Raw genomic sequence first — 27347 nt, 5'->3', positions numbered from 1 at the left:
GGGGCCTTCTAAGAAGAAGAGGTTGCAATATTCCAAATAATAACCAAAGAATGACTATTTGGTCCACTGCTCCTAAGGACTACAGAAACGAGGCAGAAGGTGTATGAACAGAGTTGAAAATATGTTAGATTTCTTGCTTGCGATGTTGAAAACTGCCTGCAGGTAGATCCCTGTGAGAGGGAAGCTCGGCCCAGCGGGAGAGTGGCATAAAAAAAGTGGCATTTTCATTCCATCTCATTCCCTTACTATGCAGCTTATCTCTCACTTTAAATAAACCTAGTCTTCTGAACTTACACCATTAATAAAATAGGACACTAATTTATTCGGCTCCGTCAAAAGGCTCAAACATAACACTGCATGTTAGACAGTGACAAATTACGTTATTGCTGCCTAACTCCAGTAGACATTCATAATCCAAAAGAAAAATAGAGAAAGAAAGTTAAGTTATGGGATCAGGGTAGTAAACCCTCACACATGGGGAGTTGAGAGGGGGGCGTCCCGACCAGGAACTAAGAATGGACTGCAAACGGCCTGTCAGTCAAGACCAAGAAGGCTTCCTCCATGGACACCACTTCAACCCATTTCTGTAGTTATTTTATTCAAATGAAGACTTTTTCCCCTTGTGAAAACCACCTACATTTTATAGGTTTTAGTGAAGAAATCCAATTCCTCTCACATAAATTAATTTTATAGTTAATTTGTCTGAATTCATCTTCTGCATTCATCTTCTCCCCGCCACATCTTAGCCCTGATCTCAGGCCCACCAGATGCCTAAAGAAGAGGAAGGCAAATGAAAGGCCCACGACTCGGTGTCTCTGGTGGCAGTGTTCAGACACAATGGTGGTTGGTCTCATGTGACCTGTGTTGGTCTTGCTCTAAAACTGCTTAAACTACCTTGATAACCCGCATGTGCCCAGGCTAGAAGGCTAGTTTGCATTGCCGTGGGAGATGGCCACACTCTGCTCAAGCTTCTGTATTAGGTGATAATGACGGAGTATGAATCTTTTAGAGGCTTTCTTTTCTTGAGGATTTCAGAGAACCAAGTATTTGAGGAAGCAATGCGTTGAAAATGATGAGGGAGAAACTTTTAGAAACAAACAAAAGTAAGTTTACAGTTGTGAGTATGGGAAACACAGAGTTTATTCTTGTGTTATGTATTTGTCCACATGAACAACTGTAAACGCACTTTCTCTCACCCCTGTATGTTCTCCTCTCACTGGAATCCTCTTTTCACAAAATGCCTGTGAGAGCAGGGGGGCCTGGTTTGATGGTGGGAAAAATCAGAATTGGCTTATTATTTTTACTGTACTTTGTCCAAAAGCAAAATTGAGAAAAGGGTGACTATAAAAGTATAAGGAAAATCATATCTGGAAAAGGAGAACTCAGAATTACATAAAGTTCAGCTTCAGAGAACTTCCATGGGGTACCTCAGATGGAAAGCCACTTTCCATCTCCCGGCCATGGTCCTGGCCCAGCGATCGCAGAAGCTCAAGAGCGAGCCTCTGTCAGCCCGGGTTTCTGAGAGACTGAGACCCATAGCACACTCCCGCCAACTGCATGGGACATGCGATGTGTGTGAAAAGGAAACCTATACTGGGTTAAGCCAATGAGATTTCTGGTGTGTTTTTTAAAAATATGTTTTTATTGATTGTTAGAAAGAGGAAGGGAGAGAGAGAGAGAGAAACATCAATGTGAGAAACATAGATCTGTTGCCTCCTGTACACGCCTGGATCGTGGGAACCTGCAAGGGCCCTGACCGGAATTGGACAGGCTACCTTTCAGTGCATGGGACGACACCCAACCCACTGAGCCACAGCGGCCAGGGCTCTGGGTTGTTTCTAATGCAGCAAAATCTAGCCTGTCCAGACAAAGACAAAAATCTAGAATAAAAACAGGAGGATGGTGGAGGAGAAAAACAATCTTCAAAATATTTACTGTATTAACCCCTAACAGCTACAGTAAATTATTTTATTTGTGTAGGAAACAATAGTATATCATTATCTGGGTCATTTTCTTTTCCCCTAACACATATAACCCATAATAACCTTAAAATAAATAAGGTAGGATATTAGTCCTTATGTAGAGTCATTATATATTAAATAAGTTGATCATGCATGAGCTCAGAATATTTGCTGTGTGTGCATTTCATTAGCTTACACTGGATATGATCAAAATAGTTAATATATTGGATACTTAATATGTGCCAAATACACTGTTAAGTACTTTACATTATTTCATCTAAACCTCATGAAAAGTCTACCATCCCCATTTTATGGCTGAGGAAACTAGAGCTAAGAGAGGTTAAGTCAGTTTCCCAAGGTCACACAGCTGATAAACAGTAGAGATGGGATGAATCTAGAGTGTGGTGTCAGCCACCTGCTGAAGCAATATGCTCTACTGTGTCTTCATTTTTCTCAAACCCGGAGAGGTCCCACAGTTAGCCAGCAGCAGAGCCTAGTGTCTAGACTTTTGTTCTTTCTCCTTTACTACCCTGTTTCAGCCCAGCCTTTCCCCTTGCCTTTATTTCCCCTTCTCTGCCCATTCCCCTGCTCCTATCCAGGACTCTGTGTTAGAATCTTGGGTGTCTTCTAGTTCCAGGAGAGGGCATTTCTAAGATAGTACAGCACTACCCTGCTCTACAAAAACCTTGAGTGGCACAGATGCGCCTGCTGACTGAATTAAGCCAGATCATCCCAGCAGCCACCTCCAGGCTCCTCACCTGCTCTAGCGATTTATGCATTTTTATAATTATTTAAGCTGCCTACGTGATTCTGATGGACCGCAGAATAGGAAACACTGTCCAAAGGAAAAGTAAGCACTGAGGAGTAAAAGTTGGAACTTTATCTTCCACCTGCTCTTCTTGTGTAGAGATTGTTCCCACACCACCAACTCTGGGGGAAACAAGCTTGAATTTACTCTGGGAAAAGGTGGTTCTCCACAGAACCCTCAGCTTCCGTTTTGTGGAGGCGATGGTGCCACCGTCCAGAGGAGTCAAATCAGTGGAAGGAAAGAGGGCCAGTAGGCCCAGGCCCACCAGCCCACCTTCTTTGAACTGTCCTGACATTCAGCTCTAGTCAAGGATGTGAGGAAACACTTCTTAGGAATGCTCTTCTTTGAGAGAACTCTAAGGGTTGGGTCAATCCTCAGAGAAATCCTGACTTCTGCATTTCATTCTGAAAGACAAGCTGGTTCTTCAGTTGATGACAAGGAAGCCATGGAAAGGAGGCGACAGGCCAGCTGGGAGTCAAGGCCGGAGGAGCCGCGGCAAGATTATAAACATGTCCCCTGCTCATCATGGCAAAAGTAGAGGATGTGACTGCAGGACCCTGGAAGACTTGACATATCCTATCCTTCAACTTTTTAGCTGTTTTATTTTCTTTCAGACTCAGAAAACTTGGGTGGGGGTTGAGGGAGGGTGGAGAAATCAAGCTCTCTCCATTTATAAGAGAAACTTAGAGACTGAGGACACTGGGGAGAGGTTGATAGCACACTGCACAGCCACCCCTGCCCCTGGCTCAGAGCCTTCGAGGGCACTCCTTAAACCAAGGGCCCCCACCCTGGCCAGTGTGGCTCAGTTGGTTGAGCACCCTCCCATGCACCTAAAGGTCACCAGTTCGATTCCCTGTCAGGGCACATGCCCGGGTTGCGGGCTCAGTCCCCAGTAGAGGGCAAGCAGGAGGCAGCCGATTGATGTTTTTCTCTCTCTCCCCTTTACTCTGTCTCTAAAATAAATAAAAATATATTTAAACCAAACAAACAAACAAACAAACAAAAACAAGCTCCCTGCCCTAAAGATGGGACTTGCCTGGCTCAACAAAGAAGAAACAAAATGTCCACCTTTCAGCCTCTCAGGGCTGAGAGGTGCATTACAAGCTCAGTTTCTTCCTTTCAAAATCAGAACAAAATTCTGACAGTGACCTGGAAGGGTGGGTGGACTTAAGTAAGAAAACGTGGATAAAAAATCAACGGAGCCCTAGTTCCCTTGTCTTCAAATTTATAAACCAGCAGCACGGGGATTCCCGACAGGCTTTCTCCCGACATAGCTCTTTTTTTAATTCCTGAAAGTTAGATCCGAGCCAAGTTTTCTCTCTCCTTTCCCTGGAGAAAATGGAAAAAAAAAAAAGCCCTGTGTCCTGCATTTTAAAACATCTGGTGGGGCCATCAGGAGAAAAAAAATGCAAAAGCTATAATTTAACTTACCTTTTGGGATAGTTTTTATTACATTTACTTTCTTGGATACACAAAAAAGTTTGGCATTTTCCCCGTTAGTTAATGGGTTCAGAATTTTATTAATCAATGTCTAAATGTTCATAAAATAATGCCACCTTTTAAAACCAGGGGCAAGGACCATTTCCAAATGCTTCCAGTCAGAAGGAATAATATTAAAAATGCAGGTTGCAAATGTGTTAAAACCAGTCTTTAGGGAGTGGGGCATACGCTCTCAATTATCCCAACCACCTCCAGAGCCAGAGATCAAGGCCAGAAATGCACCCCAGGCCAAGGAATGCACCCAACGACTAGGCCTGTGGGGCTCTCACGTAGCCAAGCTGAACAACTCCCTTCTCTCCACCCAAGTCCACATGAAACCCACCTTTAGTCCAGCCTTTACTTCTGTCCCAAGGGCGTCAGAGCAGTAGGGCAATAATCACTCATCTCAAGAAGTGTGTTGATGCTAAGACCCAGTGTGCTTCTCCCTGGAGGTTACATGCTCCCCTCTATGTGCTGGGAAAGTTGAAAGTTTATCTTACACCCTCTCTTTTTTTCAGAGTACTTAATCCCTCTATTATTTAGCATGACTATTTGTTTATGTCAGATTCCCCCACTTGCTGGTAAAATTAATGAGAGCAGGGGCCATGTATGTTTTGCTCACATTCAACATCAAGCACTCAGCACAGAGCCTGATGTAAAGTAGGTGTTTAATAAATAGTTAACAAATACCCAGCACCTCCACTCCTGGGTAAACACCAAAGAGAAATTAGTGCATTTGTTTATGAAATATCATGGAAGCAAATTTTCATAACAGATGTGCTTGTAATAGCCCCAAACGGAAAACAACCCAAATGTCCATCAGGAGTAGGGCGGATAAATAGGATGTGGGGTATTTATTCAGTGGAATACTCAGAAGTTTTTTTTAAAAAGAATAAGAAAAAGAAGCTATTACTCTATTCAACAACACAATATTGAGCAATTAAAGGCTAAAAAAAGTGTGACCACATTTATATTAAAGTTCAAGCATAGACAGAATAAATCTGTGATGACAAAAGTCAGAGGAGGAGTATCTTCTGCAGAGGGTGGGCGGTGGTGGGTGCATGTGAAGGGGTTTGACTGGAAATAGCCTAGGACTGCTTCCTTTGGATTGAGATGGAACAGATCTAAATTGTTCCACACTAAGAATAATAACTAGTGAAGGAAAACTGTGGTTTAGGGCTCTGCCTAAGAATTTGGCCTTATTAATTGCCCTATACAATGGAAAAGCACCATGAGAGCAGTGCCTTGTCCTTGTTCACCCTGAATCCCAGCACCTAGAGTAGGGCCCACCCCTCCCCCTTCCCGTGGCCATGTTCCTCTTCCTGATGCGCCCATTCAGTGCCCTCTCATGCTCATTCAACACTCTCCCCAACCTGCTGGGCCCGGGGGGGCAGCTGCTACCTTCAGTCAATGTGTTTACGTGGCATACCCTGTATTCCCACCCCAGCGGTTCTTTCTCCTGGGCTTCCCTTCTCTTCCACATGCTCTCCCTTACCCAGACTTGGCACTATAGCCACCTTTAACACCTCCCTCTCCCTCGTACACCACAGCTAGTCTGCAGCCAACAGCGCATTCATGCACCCTTTCCCTCCTTTGAGTCCCCGCCACTGTCCTAGCTCAGGCTGTGACTACCTCAGTCCAGAATATCCTCTAGGAACCTCCAGTCCATTGTTGCCACCAGATCCATCGTCCTCAAACAGAGGTTGAATTCTGGCACTCTGCTGTCCACCAACTTCCAAAGGCTCCCTGCTGCCTACCAGATAATCACCACACTCCTTGGTCTGACACTGGAAAGCCTCTAAATATAGGACTCAAAATACCTTTCTAATCTCCTGCTACTCCCCTATACAGATCCTACATTTAAGTCAAACTGCACCATTTGAATTCCCCAAACAAATGTGACAGCTTCCTACGCCTCCCGCGCATGCCTTTACTCATGGCTGTCCATCCTCTGGGAAAGCCTCTTTTGTCTCTCCACCTTGTACCCTCTTTACGACCATCAATTAGAACTAAAATCCTGGCCATGCTTCACAAATGCTCACCCCACATGTGGCCTCCTCAATGTGTGCTCCTGAACTTCCCAGGTGTTTGTCCCCAGCTCTTGCTCTCAATCAATATTTTAATTCTATTTATCTTATCATTTTGGCACTTACTATATGCTATCTTATGGTGATTTAGGTTCCCTTCTAAATTGCAAGCTCATTTAGAGCAGAGTATTATTTCTCTTTCAAACTCTCAGAGTATCTTGTCCTCAGACAAGATTAAATGCATATTGATTGAAAGGATAAATGTGTGAAGAGAAAGTAAATCAATCAGTTGTTTTATTAAAGAAGACTCAATAAATGAATTTACACTTAGATGTAAATGACTGCCCAAAGGATTATAGACCCAAAGATAATTTTAACTGCCATTGTGGACAACCCATTAAATGAAAGAATGACTATAATGACGAAACTTCACATATATAGCTTTGGAATTTCCTGGCACCACCTCACATTTTAGGAACTCTTCTGCTTTGGATAAAATCAACCTTAAGGACAGGATGTTTCAGGGTTCCCAAGAGGTGCTCATCTCCCAGGAGGCCAGGTGCAAGCTTATAATACCACTCAACTCAATATAACACAAAACTAACTGTCACCTTCTCTCTTCCATCCACTAAAATGCGTGGCTGTGGGAAAGTACTGCCTTGTCTGAAGCTTGATTTCCTTATCTGTCAGGTGGGACTGATAATTCTGCTTTGACAGGTTCTTATGAGGAAAAGTGGTCCCATGCAGGCAAGCAGGAGTGCCAGCCGGGCCCTTAGCATTGATGTTTCCACTGGGCCCTCCACCATGGCGGGTGTGCTTGCGAGGCTCTGCGTGGCTTTGGCAGGAGAATGGAACCTGCGACTCTCCCTCCTTGGACGCTGCAGGGAGATGGTCTAACCCTCTCCCCAGTTCTGTGGGAAGTTGTAATAGGAGGCAATTTGAGGCAAGCTCCCTGATTCTTATGAATTCCTCCACCTCTGAGTTCATGAAGACCAGAGCTTTTCCCAGGGAGAAGAGAAACATTCCAGTCTGTTGACATAAAAATGCCCATGGGATAGTCCAGGGCAATCATCGTGCAGGAAGGAGACTGAAGAGATTGCCTGGCGGAGGCTCCAGGAGAACACAGGGTCACAGGGTCAAGCACGCAAAGTGAGAAGAGGAGAGAGCTTCTGCCAGTTCCTTTCGGTGAGCGCATACACTAAGCACCAAGAGCAAACACGCACGCTCACGTTCAAAATCCCAAAAACAAATGCTATGTTTTCCCTTGGAAAAAATTATAGTTCCTGGCAGAAAGCTGTGAAGTGAATTGTGAGGGGACGGCCCGTCTGGCCCGGTTTTGCTCAGACACCCCATACATGAAAACTACTGCTCGCTCTTACGGCCAGAGCCCCAGGCCGGGCCTTCCGCTCTCTCTGGCTCTCCTCGGGGAGGGCTCAGTGTCGCTGCCAACTGGCAGCGAATCCAAACGAATTGGCAGGGTCCCACCTTGCTTTAAGTGAATGCATGTGCGCCTCTCACACTCACAGTGGATACCCATTCGCCAGGTTCACAGCCGTCTCAGGAAGGCTGAGATGGCCTGCCACCAGGGCTGGGAGGTGTCCCCCGAGGAGCGAGAAGAGGCTTGTGCTCCCTATGCCATATATATATATATATAAAGACTTTCTTCTCAAGGAGTCAAGCACTGCCTCCTCACGCACTGGATTCTCCCCACACACTTCTGTGGCTAAGTGCTATGTCCAAAGTTGAGAGAAGCTGGTAGAGCAGAAAAGTCCCCCAAAAGTTAGCGACTGAACATGCATCTGAATATGACCGAGGGAACACAGCCCAGAAAAAACTTAATAAAATCTCCTGGAAAACTAAGTCTGACCACCGTCATCTTGAGTCCAGAATAGATCAGCTAAGGAATGACGGAGATTCGTCAGCCGGAATCTTGTCACTGTAGGGCAGTGGGGTACAGGAGCTGTCTTGCACTGTCTGCTTAGGAGTGGAGTCCTTGGAGCACCTGGACTAACGAGACCTGAAGAAAGGACAGGGGAAAGGGAGAGCTGGGAGGCTGGAGAATTTACACCTGGCCCCCTCCTCAGAGGGGTCCTCCCTCTGCTCTGGTACATTCTCCTCTTTGTCTTTGTCACATTCTTCCCCCCGCCTCCCCATTTTAGTTCAACTCTTCAACATAGTGAATTACCTATTTGATGATTAACTCTTTGAGAAATGTCAGAGGGGGGAACCAAATGTTACTTGTGGCACAAGCCCGTGTAGTTGGGTCGGTGGGGGTGGTGCAGTGAGTACCAAGTGTTTCAAGACAGAGAAGAAAGTTTGGAAATCCTTCTGCTGAGAGTGGAAAATAATAGCCAACAGAAGGCCACCAGGGAGGCCTAAGTGGCCAGCTGTGGTTCGAGGCCACCAGTGTCAAGTGGCGCCCATCTATCTGCAGGGCTGTGTTTTTTCTAAAGCTGCTGTGGGCAACCTGGTTAGAAGCATGGAAAAAACAGCTGTGATTGAGGCCAGGCTCGATCTGAGGGACAGTGAGGCAGAGAAGAGAAGGTTGTGGCAGGAGAGGGGTTGACTTTATGGGCAACCACCAACACTGCAGGAGGCAGCTGAAGGATAGAGAGAAAATCCAAGGCCCAGAAAACTGAAGAACATTCTCTAGTGCTGTCAGAACCCATCTTCTTTATGAGGCCTTCCTTCCCTGAACAGAGCTGCCCGAAGGGATCTGCTGAGCTCCTCGCACCGGGACCCTTGAATCCACTCTCGTTTGGTCTCTGGCACCCTCAGGAGTCCTCCCGTTACAAACCCGACTCAGCTCCTCTACAACCTGCACATACTCTGCCTCACTTGACCTTACTCAGGGTTGTGGGAGAGGCGAGGAGGAGAATAGGAGGCACAGAGCTATGTCAGACAGGGGCAGGGAAAGATGGAGCTGGGTGGCTTTTTTTTTTTAATTCCTTGATGGAAACTATTTAGGAAGGACACAGGAAGTCTGTCACACTCACCTTGCTGCTCATCAGCTGTAGCTCAGGTACAGGAAGCCAGCGAGGCCACAGATGGGTCAACCTCAACTCCCCACACTTCTCAGCCCCATCCCTTCCTCTGGGACCAAAGAAAGAGGAGGAGGCTCTTGGCCCCTCACCCCCACCTTCTGCACCTGCTGCCAGGGCAGTGAAGGCTTCATGCTGAGCTTCATAGTGACCACCTGAGGCTCTGAGCATCCACAAGCCCTTCCTAGTGACACAGGGTCAAATTAGGTTGTAGCCTGTTCCTGCCCTGCCTGACATTCTCCCCAGAGATAAACAAAAACAAACAAGCACTCTTTGTTTCATTTTCTATTCAGTGATTTTTAAAAACTGACACATAACTCATCTGTATGTAGAAATTCTCAGTAAAACTAAAATTCCAGTTGAATGCAACATCCTACACCCTGGATGTGCTCCTCACCTTAGTCCTGCTGACATTTCTGCTTGGCCAGCCCCAGTGTCCTTGGCACTATCTGCCTACCCTACTTGGGACAGCTGACAAAGGTGTAGGAATTATGCATCTTTATATTTGCTTTTAGAACAAAATTGGGAAAATCTTTTGGAAGGCACTTTGATGATACCACTCCAAGTCCCCACCCTGAATAACCATCAGTTTGACCTCTAGAAATTCACCCTAGAGAAATATCCAATGATTCATGAATAAAAATGGTGATAGAAGTATTCTTTATGAAAGCAGAAAAATGTGAAAAAGATTTTGTTGAATGAGTTACAGCACAAAGAATTATTTCTAAACCATTAACAATTATTTATTCTTACATATTTATTGTAAGAAGACATTCACAGTATGAGACGTAGATAAAATGATCCTATTTTTGGTGAAATGAGATAGAAAAGAAGAGGAAAGAGAGAGGGAGGGAGGGAGGGAGGGAGGGAGGGAGGGAGGGAGGGAGGGAGGGAGGGAAGGAAGGACACAAAAGTCCAAGGGTGGAGTGAGGCAGCGAGACTCAGCCTTCACTCACATCTCTGCTGCTCAAGCTTAAATCTTGGGATTTTCATTATTCCTGTCATGGGAAATTGTTACACCACAAATTAAATCCTCATTTTGAAAAAAAGAAAACACAAGAAAAGTCTAAGGATGTATACCTTTAAATTGCTTCTCTGTGCACTAGCTTTTATTTTTCTTCATGCTTGTATTTTATAAATGTTCCTTATGAACCATATTATTTTTTAATTAGAGGGAAATCATGCCATTTACACACACACTCTGTCTCTCTCTCTCTCTCTCTGCCAGCTAAGCTGGAACTGTCCCTGAGATTAGATTCCTGGTGGCCGGCCTCCTGCCCAGGGCCCACCATTCCACGAGGCCAGGCAGCACCCAGCGAAGGCAGGGAGAAGGCGTGTGGAGGGAAGGATGGTAGGATGCCCAGCTATCCAACTTCTCCTACTACTGGCAGAATTCTCCCATTACAGAATATTTTTGTTTTTAGAGCCCCAAATACTGGATCTACAGAAAAAGAAGAAAGCCCTGAAGGGCTAGGCTGGCTCTAAGTAGGTTATTTCAATCCATGGCTTTACATTCTTGGTCAAAATAGTATAAATGTTTGCTTCCTATTGAGGCGAGGTGAGCATGTGCCATCCACATGGTGGCTTGGTTACTAAGTGTCACAAGCATGGAGCTGGGATAGCCAGGAGGACTGCGGGTCCCAGCAGCTGGACCAAGACACTGACACCGGCATCTCCATTCATCCTCCCAGCCTCAGTGTCCTCTTCTGCAATAAGGCATGTGTAGCGAGTCATAGCCTGTATATTGGTCAGTACTTTTCATATCCTGTCTGTGAAGCTCCAGGATTTAGTGGAGGTGCGGGGGCTAGAGGAATAAAGTGGGGGCCAAGGAAGAAGCCAAATGGGCAACACCCTGGACCTATCCCCCCCCCCCCCCACCAGTATAGCTGGAGCAGCTCCACTCAATCTCTTTTATATATTAAAGTTCAAACTAAGATTTTATCTGGAAAAAAACTTCTACAATAACAAGTTTAAAAACCACCAGCCTAGTGAGCATGATATTTTTTGTCATAAAATATCACCCCTAAGCACAGTGGACTTAGTATTTTCCAGGCAAGGCAGGCAGTGACCACCTGGATCCTTTTTTCAATTTTCACCATGATTTATTTATTCACACAGAGGAGGGCTGCTGTCTGTGGGTACAGACTCCGAAACAGGATTCAAACATGCACCAGGCAAGGATGTGTTATTAACTCGTCCTCCCACAAAGGGGTGGGAGATCCGTGCAACTGGCATCTCTGCAAGGCACCTGGCTCCAATTAGCCCTGGCCCTGGGTAAGTGGCTCTATGCAAGAGCGCACGAAAGTGAAGTGGTGCTATTTTGGGCTCTGCTTGGGTTTTATTGGGTATTTTCTTTCCATAGGAGGAAATGGTTCACTGTGCTGTTCTCCATGGTACCTGCTATTTTGCAATGGCGATGTCTACGTTTGTGCATCTGTGCACACGGGCAATGCCCTTCTGTAGCGGATCTCTGCATCTTACAGGTACATTGAATGAAGGGGAACGTATGCCAAACTTTATTTCTCAGAATGAAAGCACCACAGCAGAACTTGCAAAGCTTTCTTATTCTTTGGGTGAACAAAATTAAAAATCCTAAGCAAGATTAAAATGATTAAAATTCTATCCTTTCCTGGACATAAGAAGGAAGAAGAGAAGAGGAGAAGGGGAGGGGGCAAGAAAGCAGAGGAGAAGTGAGAGAAATTAAAATTTATTTATTTTAAAGCAAGCTTTTTAATCTCAAGTATACTAGATTTGAGTTCTGGAAGGGCTGGGGAATTCTTAGCTTGCTGTTTCCATCAACTTGAAAAGCAAAACCATCTATGGGCAGGGCCGCCATGGGGACCTGGGCTTGATTGCATTTTGCTGTTATCTCTTGAGCAACGTTGTGGGGACCCTGAGAAGCATGAAAGTCATGGGGACAGAATCCAGAACAACTTAGCCAAAAACTCACCTACCTAGTTACCACTCTCTCTCCCCCATCGCGCTCTCTCTCTCTCTTTCTGTCTGTCTCCCTCTGTCTCTCTCTCTGTTTTTCTGTCTGTCTCTCTCTTTCTCTCTCTCTCACACACACATATATAAACATGGGGTAAAGATTGTTAACAGCTCATAGTTCAAGCTGGGTCCTGCTCCTCTTCCCACCCCCATGTCCGTCCCGCCCAGGCAGTGGTGAAGGTCTGGGCAGCCTCTCAAGAGCCTTTCTTGGGATGGACTGGCCTCCCCAAACATGGCACACAGACACCTGACCCCTATGTTAGAATGTGAGGACACTGAGGACTTTCCTGTAGCCTACAGAGGATTTTCACTGGATTTAAACTAAGTATTTTGCCAGTATTTCGTTGTTTGCAAAAAGCTGAACTTGTCTTATTGTGAATCGTCTCCATAGCTATATAGAAGGGCTCTGAAGGTTGATAGATTTGTCCAGATATGGTGCGTTTTATAACACAGTGCAGAAAAAAAGATAGTGATTTCAGAGAAGGTTAGAGTTCACGTTTTAGCAGATGCACCAGGAAAAGGTCTGGATTTCGCAGCACACCAGACCCCTGGTGTGTGCTGGCAGGGGTCATAAAGCTAACATGCCTCACTTGACACCATTCACAGAAATACCTCCGAGCCCTGCACCCGAACTAACTCATTTAATCCTCACAACTTCCCAAATGTGGTAAATCCTGTCACTGTCCTCATTTTACACAGGAGGTTGGGTAACTTGCCCAGGAACACAGCTGGGAAGTGGTAAGCAAGACTGAGACTGGCACTCTGGCACCAGGATGGAAGCCACTACACTCTACCACTTCTTTCAAAATGAATGAAGTTGGTTCTGCCATTGAAGGAAAGTATTACCAGGTGGAGGAAGATGGAGCAGACATAGTCACATAGAGTGTGGCGTGTGGGACAATGCCCTCCGGCTTGGGGGAGAGGTACACAGTTCTGAATGGAAGCATTTGCACTTCAGGGGGTCGTGAAAACACAATAAATAGCAGAACATCTATTTGGTTCTTGGAACTGAATAGAAAGTCCAGTATTTTACTTAAGTGCTTTATTTAATTTCTGCATGCCTTCATTGCAATATTCATATCTCTAGTTACAATTGCATCAAAGCCTGTGACAAACTTTGGTTGATCTTTGAGTAAGCATTCCAGAATGGGAGCTGCTCATCAGAGATACAATGGAGGACCCTCCCAAGTTCTGGTTTTCCCTTAACCAAGGCCATTCCTATTTGTCAGGTTTTTGGCACATCTGTGTGCCTTGGGGGACATGATTCTGCGGCTCTGGAAGGCAGCATATATTGTGTGTGATGCTTTCTGTTGAAGAAATGTATAAACAATGAAGGGATCCATTAGCCAAATGTACCATTTGAAAGGATTAATTGATTGTTTTATTTCAATGTTACACATTGTCATTTTGCCAGAGTGGGACACAGTGGCTGGGACAAAATACATAACCAGGGCCATGGTCCCAAAACCTAGAGACAAAGAAAGGCAGAGGCGTATTGGTGGTCAGAGCTGCCCTATATGGGAGAAGTGAGGTCTCAATGGAAGACATGAGGGGATAGTTGGAGTTACCCATTGAAGGATAGAAGTCTGGGTCCGACTCACTTCTGGATTCCATGGGACAAGCTCTGTTCTTAGGGTAGAGGTGGGAGTGAAAGCCAAGGCAGATCGTACACTCAAACATGCTCTCACAGATAACCAGCCAAAATGAACTTGTGCCCAAGCCCCAGTCCCATCCTAGTGGAAGATATGATAGACAATTGCTGAAGCCCATTTCCAACAACCTTATTCAAGTAAAAACAAGTTAAAATGAATACCAAGGGTGTCTTCAAGACAAATTAAGAGGGAGGGTTTAAATATGGTGAAGGTGCTACTTCAGTATGAAATAGGGGAGGAACAGTAACACCCCTTATTGCTAACTAAGAAAAGCCAGGCAGAGCCATGTTTAAATTCTGGCTCCACCAACTTGTTAACTGTGTGATCTTGGGCAAGTTTTTCAGCCTCTCTGAGCCTCAGTTTCTTCATATGTAAAATGGAAATAAATCTTAGAACCTATCTCAATGGGTTGTTGGGAGGATCAATTAAGATAAGGCTCAGGGTCTGTACTTATTAAGCATTTCCATGAATGGTGGCTTTTATCATGTATAAGAAGCCAGTGGTTCAGTGCGCTGGCCAACTCTCAACCTCAATAGTTTCTCTGCTGGGTGACCATCCACACCCAATTGTAAGGTTTACTCAGATCATGGGTCCTCAGGCATTATTCCTACTTGCAATAGCCTCAGGATGGCTCCTCCTAACAGTTACCACCACCTGTGTAGATATCATGGCCCCCTCAGGCCTGTGCACAGGACTCCTGACTTGCCAAGAGATTGAAAGATTTCAGTAAGTCAAATCCAAGTAACTATTAAAAGAGCTTGACTGACCTGATTCTAAAACAAAGGTAAACCCATTCTGTTCACGCTGGCAAATCTATGCCATATATTAGCAACACACAGATTGTCTTATTGCACTGACTACAATCTCCAATACGATGTTGAAAAGGAGTAGTGAGAGCAGAAATCCTTGCCTTGCCAATCTCAGGGGAAAATATTCAATCTTATCATTAAGTATGATGTTAGCTGTAGATTTTTCATAGGTCCTTTAGCAGTTTGGGAAAATTTCTTTCTATTTCCAGTTTTGCTAAGTGCTTTTATCATAAATAAACATTGAATTTTATTAAATATTTTTTTCCTGCAACTATCAAGATAATCATATGGTGTGTGTTTTTTCTAGGTTATTGAATTTCAATGATTTTTCAAACATCAAACCAACTTTGCATTCCTGAGATAAACCCCATTTTGTCATCATGCATTATCATTTTTCCATATTATTGGATTCAATTTACTATTTTTAAAAGGATTTTTGTTTTATGTTTGTGAGAGATATTGGCCTGTGGTTTTCTTTTTTTATAATGCCTTTCTCTGGTTTTTGGCATCAGAGTAATGCTGGTTTCACATAATAAACTAGGAGAGTCAGTTCCAAATAGATTTTCAGTGTGATCAGTGATCTGAAAAGGAATTATAAGATCTGATCCTGACCTGTTTGCTCTTCTTTCAGCTCTCTCTCTTCTTCACAATTTAAAGTTGGAAGGACTATCATATCTGATTGGTAGAATCCTTCAATTAAGAAGTTGATTTTCAAATAACCATTAAGAGTCAAGGAAATAAAATGTCCTAGCCACGTTTTTTTTTTCCTTCCGAGTAACAAGAAGATTATGCCATTTATACAACTGCAGTTGTAATTCCTTTACTGATCAAAGTGGGTTTTGATTAGGGTCCTTCATTACTATAACTAAGGATCATGGGAGAAGCAATCTTTGGATTCAATGATTACTACTCTCCAAAAGAGAAATTGAAATTCAATGTCAATATTCCCATTAAATTTTAACTTTGTCTGGAAATTTAGTGAGCGCATGCTTTCTCCATGCCGAGGAAGTACATTTGAAGACTCACATTTCTATAGATCAGTTCTGTCAACAGGATTTTCTGTGGTGATGGAAATGCTCTGTATCTGTGATGTCCAGTAAGGTAGTCACTAGCCATAAGTGGCTACTGAGCATTTGAAATGTGACTATTGTGACAAGAAACTAAATTTTAATCTTATTTAATTTTTTAAAGTTTAAATTTAAATAACCACATGTGGCTAGTGACTACCAAATTAGACAATGCAACAATAGAGTGCCAACCTTGCCTTTCCAAAATCTTTAGAAACAAAAGTTTTCACTAAGAAAAGGGTGAGAAAGATGGAAACAAGTCATAGGGATAGAGATATAAGGTTCGCTGGACAGCCTGCAGGTGAAATTTCCATCAGATTGCAGACTAATGGAGTTTCAATGCTTCTTAAGTGAATTCTACTCTGATTCACTTTGGTATTACCATCATGCTGACAATGGATGGCAACATTATTGTTTTTATTTGGAAATAAATGTGATTATGATGCTCTGTGTCTTGATATATACGCTCTCTGTGGGAGGCATCAAATTGAATATTCAGCATGACTTCTCTGAGGTTTGATTCCCACACATTGAATAAGTGTTTTGGTGGGGGGGGGGGAGTATGAATGCTTGAGCCTTGTATCACCAATAGAAGATTCAAAAGGGAATCAGACCTCATTTTTGCTTTTTGTTTCTTCAATATCATTTTTTACCTTTCCTTCTCTGTTTTCTTCTCTTTCCTTCTTTTATATTTCTTTCTTAATTACTAAGATGGATGAGGCAAATGATTAAAAATAAATGGCATGTTTTGGAGTGGCATTGAGCTTGACTCTATTTTTATGCATTTCTCTCAAAGGGCCTTTTATGTTAAATCACTTACTTGCTATCAGAGATACTCACAGTGAACACAATTTAGAGATTCATCAAAATGACAAAACTGAGAGTCTCCAGGGCAAGAAAAGGTCACCAGACTCTACAAGCGCTTGATCTGTTTGAGTTCTTAACAAATGCTCCCAGGATGGTGGTGCCTTTGTTCTCTTCTATTCTGGTGGAAATGATTAGTGAATGCTCTGCACCTTTTTCTTCCTTCAATGCCACCCTTGACCCCTCACCCCCACCCTTTCACATTAGATCTTTTTGCTTCATTGGCCTTTCCGGATGAGGAAGAGTCTCACCAAGTCAAGAATGCACCTTTTCAGAAGAGGTCAATTAGTCCTGGGGAGTAATGAAGACCAAGCTGCCCTCTCCACTTTAAGGATTGATTTGAACGCTATTCACAGGCTCCAGGGTGCTAGTGAGGCAACGCTCTGGAAATTGACAAGGGACTTCATCCCCCATTCCCATAACCCATGCCCAGTCACCCCAGAGAATCAGCCACCAGCCATAGCTCCCTCCCACCCAGCCACCTGGTAACCAAAACAAGCCCCTTCTTTGTATACTTTCTGTAGCATGTAATTGCCAACTGGTGAAAGAGAAGAATGGAAAGGAAATGTATTGAGAAAGCTTTGACAGAATTATCATAACAAGGGTTCTGATGCCCCAACTTTATATTCCAAGGGGCAAACTTTATGGCATGGTCCATGCCTGGAGTTTGGATGGTGCCAGGAACTGCTCCATGCAGAACCTGGCACCTTCATCAATGCCATATACACCTCATGGACCAGCTTGTGCTCCCAAAATCCATAGGCTCTTCAGAGTCAGGAGAACTTGGAGATCTCTCCTTTCTCAGCATGAGTATTCCTTCTTCAAATCCCCCACAAGTGGCCACCCAGGTATAGAAACTCCACTATTTCCCCAGAATAAATCCAAATTGAACCAAATATTTCATGAACTATTATACTTGCTTTGATTTTATCATTTCTTCTCCAACCTAAATTTCCCTGTTTTTTTTCCATTGTGTCTTCATAAGACTTGATTTTGAGGTCCTTCCTTGTCCTGCTCAATCTTACAGTAAAGTTTAGTAAGGAAATTCAAGCTCAACCACAGACATGTAGATGCTATCATTGGCCTCTAAATGTTTTGAGCTTAGCAGACTAGGGTCAGGGGTGTGTGAAGGACGCAGAGGAGGGCAAGGGAAGTGGCAGTAGCTTTAATTTACCTCTGAAGGAGCACTGGGTTAGGGCAGGAGCGCATGGACACAGGAACAAGGCATTTTGCTGATAAAGAACTTCAGTCTTAGAAGTAATTATATAATTTTGAGCACCTATCAGAAACAATACTAGGCATTTTACATACATTAATCCTTACAAGAAAGTAAGTCTTACTATTCCCACTTTGTAATGAAAGTTTGAGGCTCAGAAATTAAACGATCTGCCCAAAGTCATATAGCTAGTAAGTGGCAAATAATGTAACACTCCAAAAATTCTAAACTTAGAATTTCTCCCGGCCAATGCCACATTCTAGAATTATACAACCTCTTGAGGTCCAGATGTTCTCTGTTTTGACCTTTCATATCCATCCAGTCACTCCTGTTTGGTCTAATTTTTCTGGGCTCAGCTCATAACCTGCTATGACCTTCAGTCCCTTCCTGATCCTTCCAGATTTGCCTGCTCTGAATTTGGATATCTTCCTGATCCCACAAGCTAGCCTGAGTCCCTAGTTCTCCACTCATTGTTATGTGTAGACATATCCTTCAGCTGCTTCAAGAGAAAGGGAGATTCCAGCTCCCTGAATCACTGAGTCCACATGTTCTCATTTTGGAAAGTTTGTGAAATGATACTCTAAGTGATCAAAAAGTTAGCTCTTTAGATTTAGACCTCCAAATGCCACTAGACACATTTAAAATTCTCCAAATCTTTCTGTTAAATGTTCATATCTTCCTTCTTTTTCCATGTGTGTGTGATCTTTTCTAAAGAATTAGTGTCTCATGGATGCTTCTTGAATTGTCAGAAAGAGAAAAAAAAAGTGGAACAAGCATCCAGTTGTTTAAAGGCTCATTAAGCTGGCTTTCCGAAGAGCTCATACTCAAATGATTTAACTTGAGTCAATCTTGATACCTTTTTATTTTAAAGCTATCCTGCTTATAATACAGTTCAGTTGGTTGAGAGCTACTAGAAAGCTCACATCAGAAATCCACTGAGGCTCAATATGAACGTAGTATTCTTACTGAAGAGACTGGTTCTCGTGAATTGCAGAGTATTTTATACTTTCAACAACTCTATAAACTAGAGGCTCAGGTGGTCTAGTCTCTGCAAGTATAGCATTCAGGTAAATACAGTCCAACAACTATAAGTAGTTAAAAGCAATTCTAATCTTTCCTTGTATATATATTTTTAATTTTTAAAAAATGTTTTTATTGATTTTTTTTTTTTTAGAGAGAGAGGAAGGGAGAGGGAGATAGAAACATTGGCTGCCTCCTGCATGCCCCCTACTGGGGTTCAAACCCGGACACCAGGGCATGTGCCCTGCGACTTCTTGGTGCATGGAACAATGCTCAACCAACTGAACCACACTGGCTAGGCTTTTCTTGAATATCTAAAAGGATGTCAAAGAGAACCAATTTATAACCCATCGTAATATTTCATGAAAGTTTATTTTTCAAATTGTCTTCCTTCTCAGTATCAGTCATATTCCCAACTTCCCCAAAGCTTTCCCCTACTATACTTCCAATCATTCTCAACCTCCAATCCCAAAGTCTTCCTGTAAAATCAAGTTGGCACAGACCTCTTGGCATGCCCTACCCAGAGCTTTTCTGAGAACACACAGGAACCCACTCTGCACTCAAATATGTGCAGCCCCATGGTGCAAGCTAGTTAACACCCAGTGGGCAAAACTTGACTAATGGAGAATAGGAACTGCTTGATAAATGTTTCCTTGTTTCTTCCCCTGGATATTTCATAAGCATTTCACATTGTCCTAGAGAGGTAATTTGTAAGACACTTAATATCCTTCAATAAATTCTTTTGTTTTGATGGAAATGTCAGAGTTAATCATGTTGTTTGCTACCAAGAACCATGTCCAATAAACATTCCAGAAGTAGTTATTTGAGTTCCAGTTTCCCTGCGTCCTTGACAACACAAATTATTATCAATTAAAATAACCAAACAAAATGAAACAAAAACACTTCCTTAGGGTCCAAACTTATAGGACAAGAAAAGCAAATAGATTTCCACGGACTGTCCATAGTTGAGCTCTTGACTCTGAGCTACAAACTGAGTTCAGGATTTATGTAATTCCAGGATCATAGGAATTCAGCTGAAAGATTATTTTCATCCTTTTATTACTCTGATCATTTTGTATTGTGATCCCAGGTTTCATATGATGCTTGGTGGAAAACATATGTTTTGCAAAGCATGACTTTCTGGTTGGTAAGCTAGACGAGGGATTTTTTCTGACCTGCTGGAGGATATCATGGATTCCTTTTCAACTGAGGACCTGGTTCTCAAAGTATTTATCCAAACTGCCTTGCCTCATAACAGCTTCTCTAACTTGTCTACTGAAGTACCCCTAATAACAGAGTGAATATGTTCCCTTCAGGATCTGGTGGCAGAGTAAGAAGCTGCACAACTTGGATTTAAAACGTCCTTGAAATTTTATTTTTAACAAAAAATTAATTTGAATTTTACATTCTGTTCTCTAAAATGTCAACGTCTACTTTGATATTGAAATAATAAATAGACTTACATACTAAAGAGACAACCAATTAAATGAAATAGATCAAACAATGGATTTATCTCTGCTTTATCCTAAGATAGTACTAAAAAGAATTTTAAATTATATAAACCTGTAAAGATATCACAATAGAGAATGATGCCAAAAAAGTGATGCAGCCAACAGAAGATGGAAATAAAATTAATTAATACTAACTGACTTAGCAGAGTAGAGAAAATGAGGATCTAAAATGACTGTGGAGGAAAACACCAAGCAAACAAACAAAACCCCAGAAGATTTGGACTACAAAATTCCAGGGATGGCCAAGAATTGATGCACCAGTATCTGTGAAAACAGAGTTGAGGACTGGGACTGAAAATAGAGGAAATTGACTGAAAGTCTATTTAGGGAGCACATAGATCTTCCTTTACCTATACTTCCAGGTGACTATGGCCCCCAGGCCCCCATCCTAGAAGCAGATGGAAGGTTTACTTTCTGGAAAACTGAGCCAGAGAGGCTGGGTACCAGACCCAGCAGTGTGTGGGAGGGAAGACCCTACCAAAAACAGGATTCAGTGAGTCTACCTATAAAACGTGACTATCCAGCCCTCTTCCTTCAGTCAGCTTCCCAAAAGCTGGCAGCCATACATATACCCCAGAGGGACTGACTGCCCTAAAGAAATTGACATCTGTGTTGCCAGAGGGAGGGGAGTGATGGGATGGGTGAAAAAGGTAAAGGGGAATAAGAGATATAAACTTCCATCTGTAAGATAAATAAGTCAGGGGGCTATAAGGTACAGCACAGGGAATATAGTCAATAATATAATAACTTTGTATGGTGACAGATAGTTACTAGACTTATCTTGGTGATCACGTCTCAAGATATATAAATGTAGAATCACTATGTTGTACACCTGAAACTAATGTAATATTGTATGTCAATGATACTTCATTAAAAAAAAAGAAAGAAAGAAATTGACATCTGTGGAACACAAGTGAAAACCCAGCCCAGGCTCCTGCAGCAGTTGGGTAGCAAGGGCAGGAGCTGTCAGCCTAGGGTGTGAGCAATAAGGATTGACTGCAGAGAATTTAAAACGAATAATTAAATGGACAAAAAGCAAACAAATGGTTTACTTTTTATTATTTATTTTTATGCACAACTGTGCAGCAATTCTAAACAAGTTCAGTGACAAAATATTCCTTCTCCCACTGTTTTTAGATGTAGAAAAGATTTGTTTCTACATCTAAGTTCCAAACAATTGCTGTGGCTGCAGTTGCTGTGGAATATCAATGATACCTACATAAACTTCGAATTAGCACATTTTTATTTTCTACCTAAAAGTTAATTCGGAAAACTCCCCATTTTTCAGCCGATCCCCCATTAACACAGTCAGCTATGTGTGTTCATTTAGAGAGTAAGCTCAAAGGTTCAAATCATTCGAGTTAGTTTTACTCAGTGTGTCTCCAGTCCCAGTGGTACTACATGTTCCTGTGCTTACACAGTAGATTCAAAAGTAAACTATGACACCACAGTAATTGCAAAGACAGAAAACTTTGGATGACTGAATTTTGTCATTGTATATAAGCACTGGGAGGTTTTATTGATGTTTAAAATTTAAAGCAATGATGCAGAGCACTATGAAGAATAATAGTTTGTTAATTGCAAAATTTAGTTTATATACGAATAACTTGATTAAAATTAATATCTTTACTATTGAAATGTATTCTCCTTTAAGATTGAAATTTATTATTTTTATTGTTAATTGTTTTCAACTATGATTTTTATCATTGCTGAAAATACTTATATATATACATATATATATATAGAGGGGGGGGAGATGTTATAAATATACATATATTATGAATTGATCTGATCCAGGTGTCAGATATGCTGGGTACACCCCAATTTGAACCCTACTTCACTCATACTTCACAGTCAGCCAATGACCATCAGATATGAGAGATGCAGAGACCACAATGACCAAACCAAAAAGATGAAGCAGAGACCAGGCTGGGATAGAGGGAAACTTAAACCTTAATCTAAAATCCTTAGAGAGAAAACAAAAGATGGCTTCTTTGACTAGAAATAACAAAAATAGGATGTTATTTTAAACATATTAAAAATAGGATGTTATTAAAAAGAAAAGAAAGACACCTTCAGAGAATAAGAAAGAACTCGGGAATTAAAAATACGAAGGCAAAATAAAAAATTCAACATGTCAAAAGTTGAGAAAATTTTAAAAGAAGCAGAACAAATATATATATGCATATATAACAAACTGAAAAATAAGAGAGAAGAGATTTTAGAAGTACAGGATCAATTCACATCTGACCTCTGACTAATACGAGTTCCAGAAAGAAAACCAAGTAAACAGATGGAAGTAAAACAAAATCAGATAATATAGGAAACTTTTCCAGAACGAAAGGCCTGGAGTTTCCAAACTGAATGGCCCACCAAGTGCTCAGGACAATAAATGAAAAACAAAGCACACTAAGGCAAACCACTGTGAAATTTCTGAATATTGAGAACAAAGAAAAAAAATGCTAAGAAATTCCAGACAGAAAAAACAGGGCTTATACCAAGCCCAGGAATCAGCATGGCCTTGGATTTTCTGAAAGCACCCTGAAGTGTAGAAGATGATGGAGCAATACTATCAATATCCAAATTTAAAAAATATTTTCAATCTAGAATTTTATAAGCAGCCAACTAGAAATCAACATAAGTATATAATAAAATTTTTCTGACATTCAAGGTCTCAAAAACTTTATGTGCTATATCAGAAAACTACAGGGAGAAGTGGACCCTAAAAACAATAGAGGAAACAAAGATAAGGGAATGCAAGGTGTCCAGAAAATGAGGAATACAGTCTCAGGAACAGATGTGAAAAGAATTCCTTGAATGATAATAATGGGAATAATGAGGTCAGCAGCTATGCAACAGGCCTTGAATGTCCTCAAGTTCAGATTGGAGCAGAAAATGAAATACACCAGAAACAATGTCTCCAAGAAAAAATAAAATAAAATAAAACCAACTTCTGTAGTCCTATTCTCCTGGAGAACGTGGAAACTAATGAGTGTAGGAATATAACACTAAGCAGATTTAAAAAAGAAAAAAAGACAATTTGAATTCCAGGAAAAATAAAGGCTATACAAGAATGGAAATGTAATCACAGTGAGATGTGAGCAATAGTTACATTGTCCTAAAAATGCAAACTTTGAGGATTTAAGAAATAATTATGATTTAACTGCACTGGAAGGATGGGGCTTGAGAGAAGTGTGTGTGTGTAAGAGAGTTCAATTTCCACCTTTCATAAGAAAAGTCAACCATTATAATGAGAAGTAGCAGTACTGTTATATTATTTAGAAATATAGAGCTAAATGTAAAGGAAAAAAGTTAAGAGAAATGAAAGCAGTTGCCTCTGGGGAGTATGGCTTGGGATGGGAAAGCAGGGGACTGCTGTTTTGTTTCGTCTTGTGTTACCATTTTATTTTTTAAAATTATGGACACATATTACTTTTGGCAAACATTTTTAAAAGACAGAAGCAGGAAATTAGAATTTTATTGGAAACCCCTAGGTTCAACGACTTGAAATTTAATATAAAATTAAAATATAAAATAGGGGGGACACTTCAGGTTCCAACAAAACACCTCCCCAACCTCTCTATGTCAGATAAGGCCTCTGGGCCACAGGGAAGGCTTTGAAATGAGGGGAATTATCATTTATTGAGCACCTACTGAGTGTTAGTTAGTATCATTGTAAAAGATTTTCAGAGATCATTGAGACCGATCTTCCCCACAACCCTAAGGAATAAGGGAAGGTATTTTCCAGGTGATAGGTTAAGTCCCTAAAGGTGAAGAACTTGGTTGCAGGTATTTTTTATATTTCTGAGTGTCAGCCCCAGGCAACCTGTGGACAGATATAGCAATTGTCTCATCACAACTCAGTAAGACATGTGAAGCCATTTTACAGATGAGAAATCTAAGTTCAGCAAGGTCAGGCGGCTTAGCCAAGTCATACAAATGGTAAGTGGCAGAGTTGCATATGGCCCCAGCCTCTCATATAAGTCCCCACTCTGAATCCTTCGGAGGACAGAGACTGTGTCTTATCCCTGTTAACACTATGCCTGGCACATAGAAAATGCTCAACCCAAATCCACTGACTGAAGCAGGCAGGGCCCTGAAGAGGTCTCACCCGGTTTATCAGCCCAAGAGAATTTCCAGTAGAACTCAGCCCCCAAATCCCTCCTCTCTCTACCTGCCACGCATGTGACTTGCAAGAGGGTTGTCCAAATACAGTTCCCGCAGGTCAGGGCCCCCATCAGAACAAGAGGGGACAATTCAACTTTCCCCGAGGAGTAGTTTACAGCTGGAGGACCCAGGCTTTAATACTGAAATGTCACATACTTTAAATTGCAGGACAATAACAATTTCACTCTTGAAAAACAGCAAAATTAAAACTGTAATGAAAAAATATGAAACTGTGGAAACAATTTTGGAGCCCACAGAATTTTTGAAAATGTCATTAACAAACTGTGAAATCGGGAAGATAAAAATCAGAGACCTCGAGGGGAGACAGCAGGGCCCCCAGTCCAGCCCCCTCTCCCTGAGTCATGGAAAGCCCAGATTCCATTGCAGGCCCGGGAAGCAGGGAGTAAGGAGCATGTCTCCTGCTCCAGGCTGGCTCTGAGGGTGGCGGCATTTGGAAGACACGGAACGAGTGAGCTCTCCAATGTGTGAGGCAGGACCTGCTGGAGACTGAGAGGGTAACACATGGAAGCCAGCACCGTGCGAGAAGGCCTAGGAAGCAGGGGGAGCTCTTCAAAGCATCTGAGAGAAGTGAGTTCATTCTCCGGGATTCTCTTTGCTATTTCAGCACATCTGTGTTGGAGTCAGAATTACAGAGCCTATCTTAGGGGCTTCCACAGTGATAAATTTAAAATTATCCCCAAAGGAAATGTACTTGTAGGGATTAAGTGCCATAGAGCATGCACAGAGAACAGTGTAGAGTACAAAGTATTTTCAAAAGATCCTCTTTGTTCAATAAGAACTTTATAATCATGGTAACATTAGCAGAAAATTTCAGAGTCACCTACCTTTACTACTCACATAGATGCTTTATAGCATGACAGAAATGGTAAAAGAATATCAAGAAAAGTGTATTCGATCCTAGCAGGGGCATAGCCTATCTAAATTCTCTGTCACAATTGCCAGGTTCAAGAGTGTGGGAGGCTGTAGAAAGGGACAGAGGAGCTAAGGCGCCACAGTGGTCCCGGAGCACATGTGCAGAATGAATAGTAAGTGTGAGGTCCAGGAGACACAGACCTAATGCCCTTCTCATCCCCAGGAAACACAACCCTCAAGTTCCCCAGAATAGAGTTTAGGGATCAGAAACAAGGGAGTATTTCCCTGGAAGTTCATACAGGAGGCCACAGGTCCAGCTTTCCTGGACAGCCCCCCCTCAGGGCTTTCTTGCTTTCGTGATCACTGGCTCACAGGAATTCCTGAAGGACCTACCCCAGGCCTCTGGACTATCACATTTTCAGGCTCTCCTCCATGAACATGAAGTTGCAGAAAATCGCAAGAGTAGAAGAGTGAGTATATTCCTAACTTTGGGTATTAAACACTTTGGAAGCACCTGTCACAACACTGGGTGCCTGTTAGACCTCTCTAGAGCCACCTTCCTAGGGCAGGTGGTCCACCTCCATTCCCACTTCTGCTGGATGTCCAACCAAAATCAATAGAGCACCACAGAAATGCACATTTCTTTAAACCATTCATTCTTGGCATGGGCATCTCTGACTTTAACAGCATCCGGAAGGGAAACTATTGGATAGTGGAGGCAGCCTGTTGTAGGGAAAGGCATGTAGGCAAGACTGAGCTGCCTATTCTTACCTTCAAAGATGTTGTCCAACCATCTTTGCTCCAGCAATCCTCGAAATTCTGCAGCATTTCCTGGGAGAGTTCTTTCCTCCTTAGACAAAGCACAGTAATGTAACCATGCTATGTTAGGGCAGAAACGCAGGCTTGGCAGTTTATTTCACAGACTTTTTGCCCAGTGGTTGGGAGAAGCCTTAGTATGCTGCTCAGCTTTCAGGTCTGTCACTGCTCTGCAAATCAACAATCCTAAAGTGCATTTATGCTTCAGATCAAAATGCTCTCCCTCACATTCCTCATACTCATCACCACCAAAACATTTTAAATTTCGCTTTTCTTGGTTGCTATTCAAGTTCAGTATCTGAAACCCTGCTCTCTGCCTACAGAATCTTTCTATATAAAACACAAGGCTTATGATAAAGGTAGCCTCAGCATTGATGGTGGGACCCAAATCAGCACAACTACTCTAAAAATTATCTGTATTATAACAAAATCCCTCAAATGAACATACCTGAAGTCATACTTCATTTCCAACAACTTGCCCTGTGGTTATATTTAAGGGTGTTCCTAATGGTGTTTGTGTCAGCAGTTTTTATAATAGGAGAGATTTGAAATCAGTCTGAAGGTATATTCATAAAACACTGTTTCAATTAATTACTATATAGTTATGCATCATACAAAGATCTATTGTGTAACCAATAAGAATAATGTCACGAAGGTCTATTTACTGACAGGGAAAGTGAACACAATGCAATACAGAATGCTACAGTGGACCACAAGGCAATGTACCCTATGATAAAGTTTATAACATATATATGGATTCAGAGGGTGTTCATTCATTCATCATTCACCAAATACATATGAAGTACTTCTATGTTCTTACTGTTCCAGGCACTGGGGAGACAGCAGTGAACAAAACATCCAGAGTTCCCACCTTTACATAGTCTATAATCTGGAAGGATGGGGGAAAAGTCAATAAACAAATAAATGCAAATATAATGTCAGAGTGGGATAAGCAGCATGAATAAAACTAAGATAGGGTAAAGAATTTGGGTGTGGAGGAGGGGACTGTTTTAAACAGTGTAATCAGGGAAGAATTCTCTGAGGA

The 27347-nt window shown here is 42.1% G+C and overlaps 1 long non-coding RNA gene across 1 annotated transcript in view; it reads right to left on the bottom strand.

The window, feature by feature from the left end:
• Positions 1-26332, bottom strand: part of LOC148093270 (uncharacterized) — a 112609-nt gene extending 86277 nt beyond the window's left edge. The window contains exon 1 of the long non-coding RNA XR_015714367.1: positions 26258-26332. This is a non-coding gene — a long non-coding RNA (uncharacterized LOC148093270). The remainder of the gene's footprint in view (positions 1-26257) is intronic.
• Between the last annotated feature and the right edge of the window lie 1015 nt (positions 26333-27347).

The sequence above is a fragment of the Miniopterus natalensis genome, chromosome 4 (genome assembly GCF_054644295.1).
Source record: "Miniopterus natalensis isolate mMinNat1 chromosome 4, mMinNat1.hap1, whole genome shotgun sequence".
Lineage (NCBI taxonomy): Eukaryota > Metazoa > Chordata > Mammalia > Chiroptera > Miniopteridae > Miniopterus > Miniopterus natalensis.
This window is presented reverse-complemented; position numbering and strand designations above follow the sequence as displayed.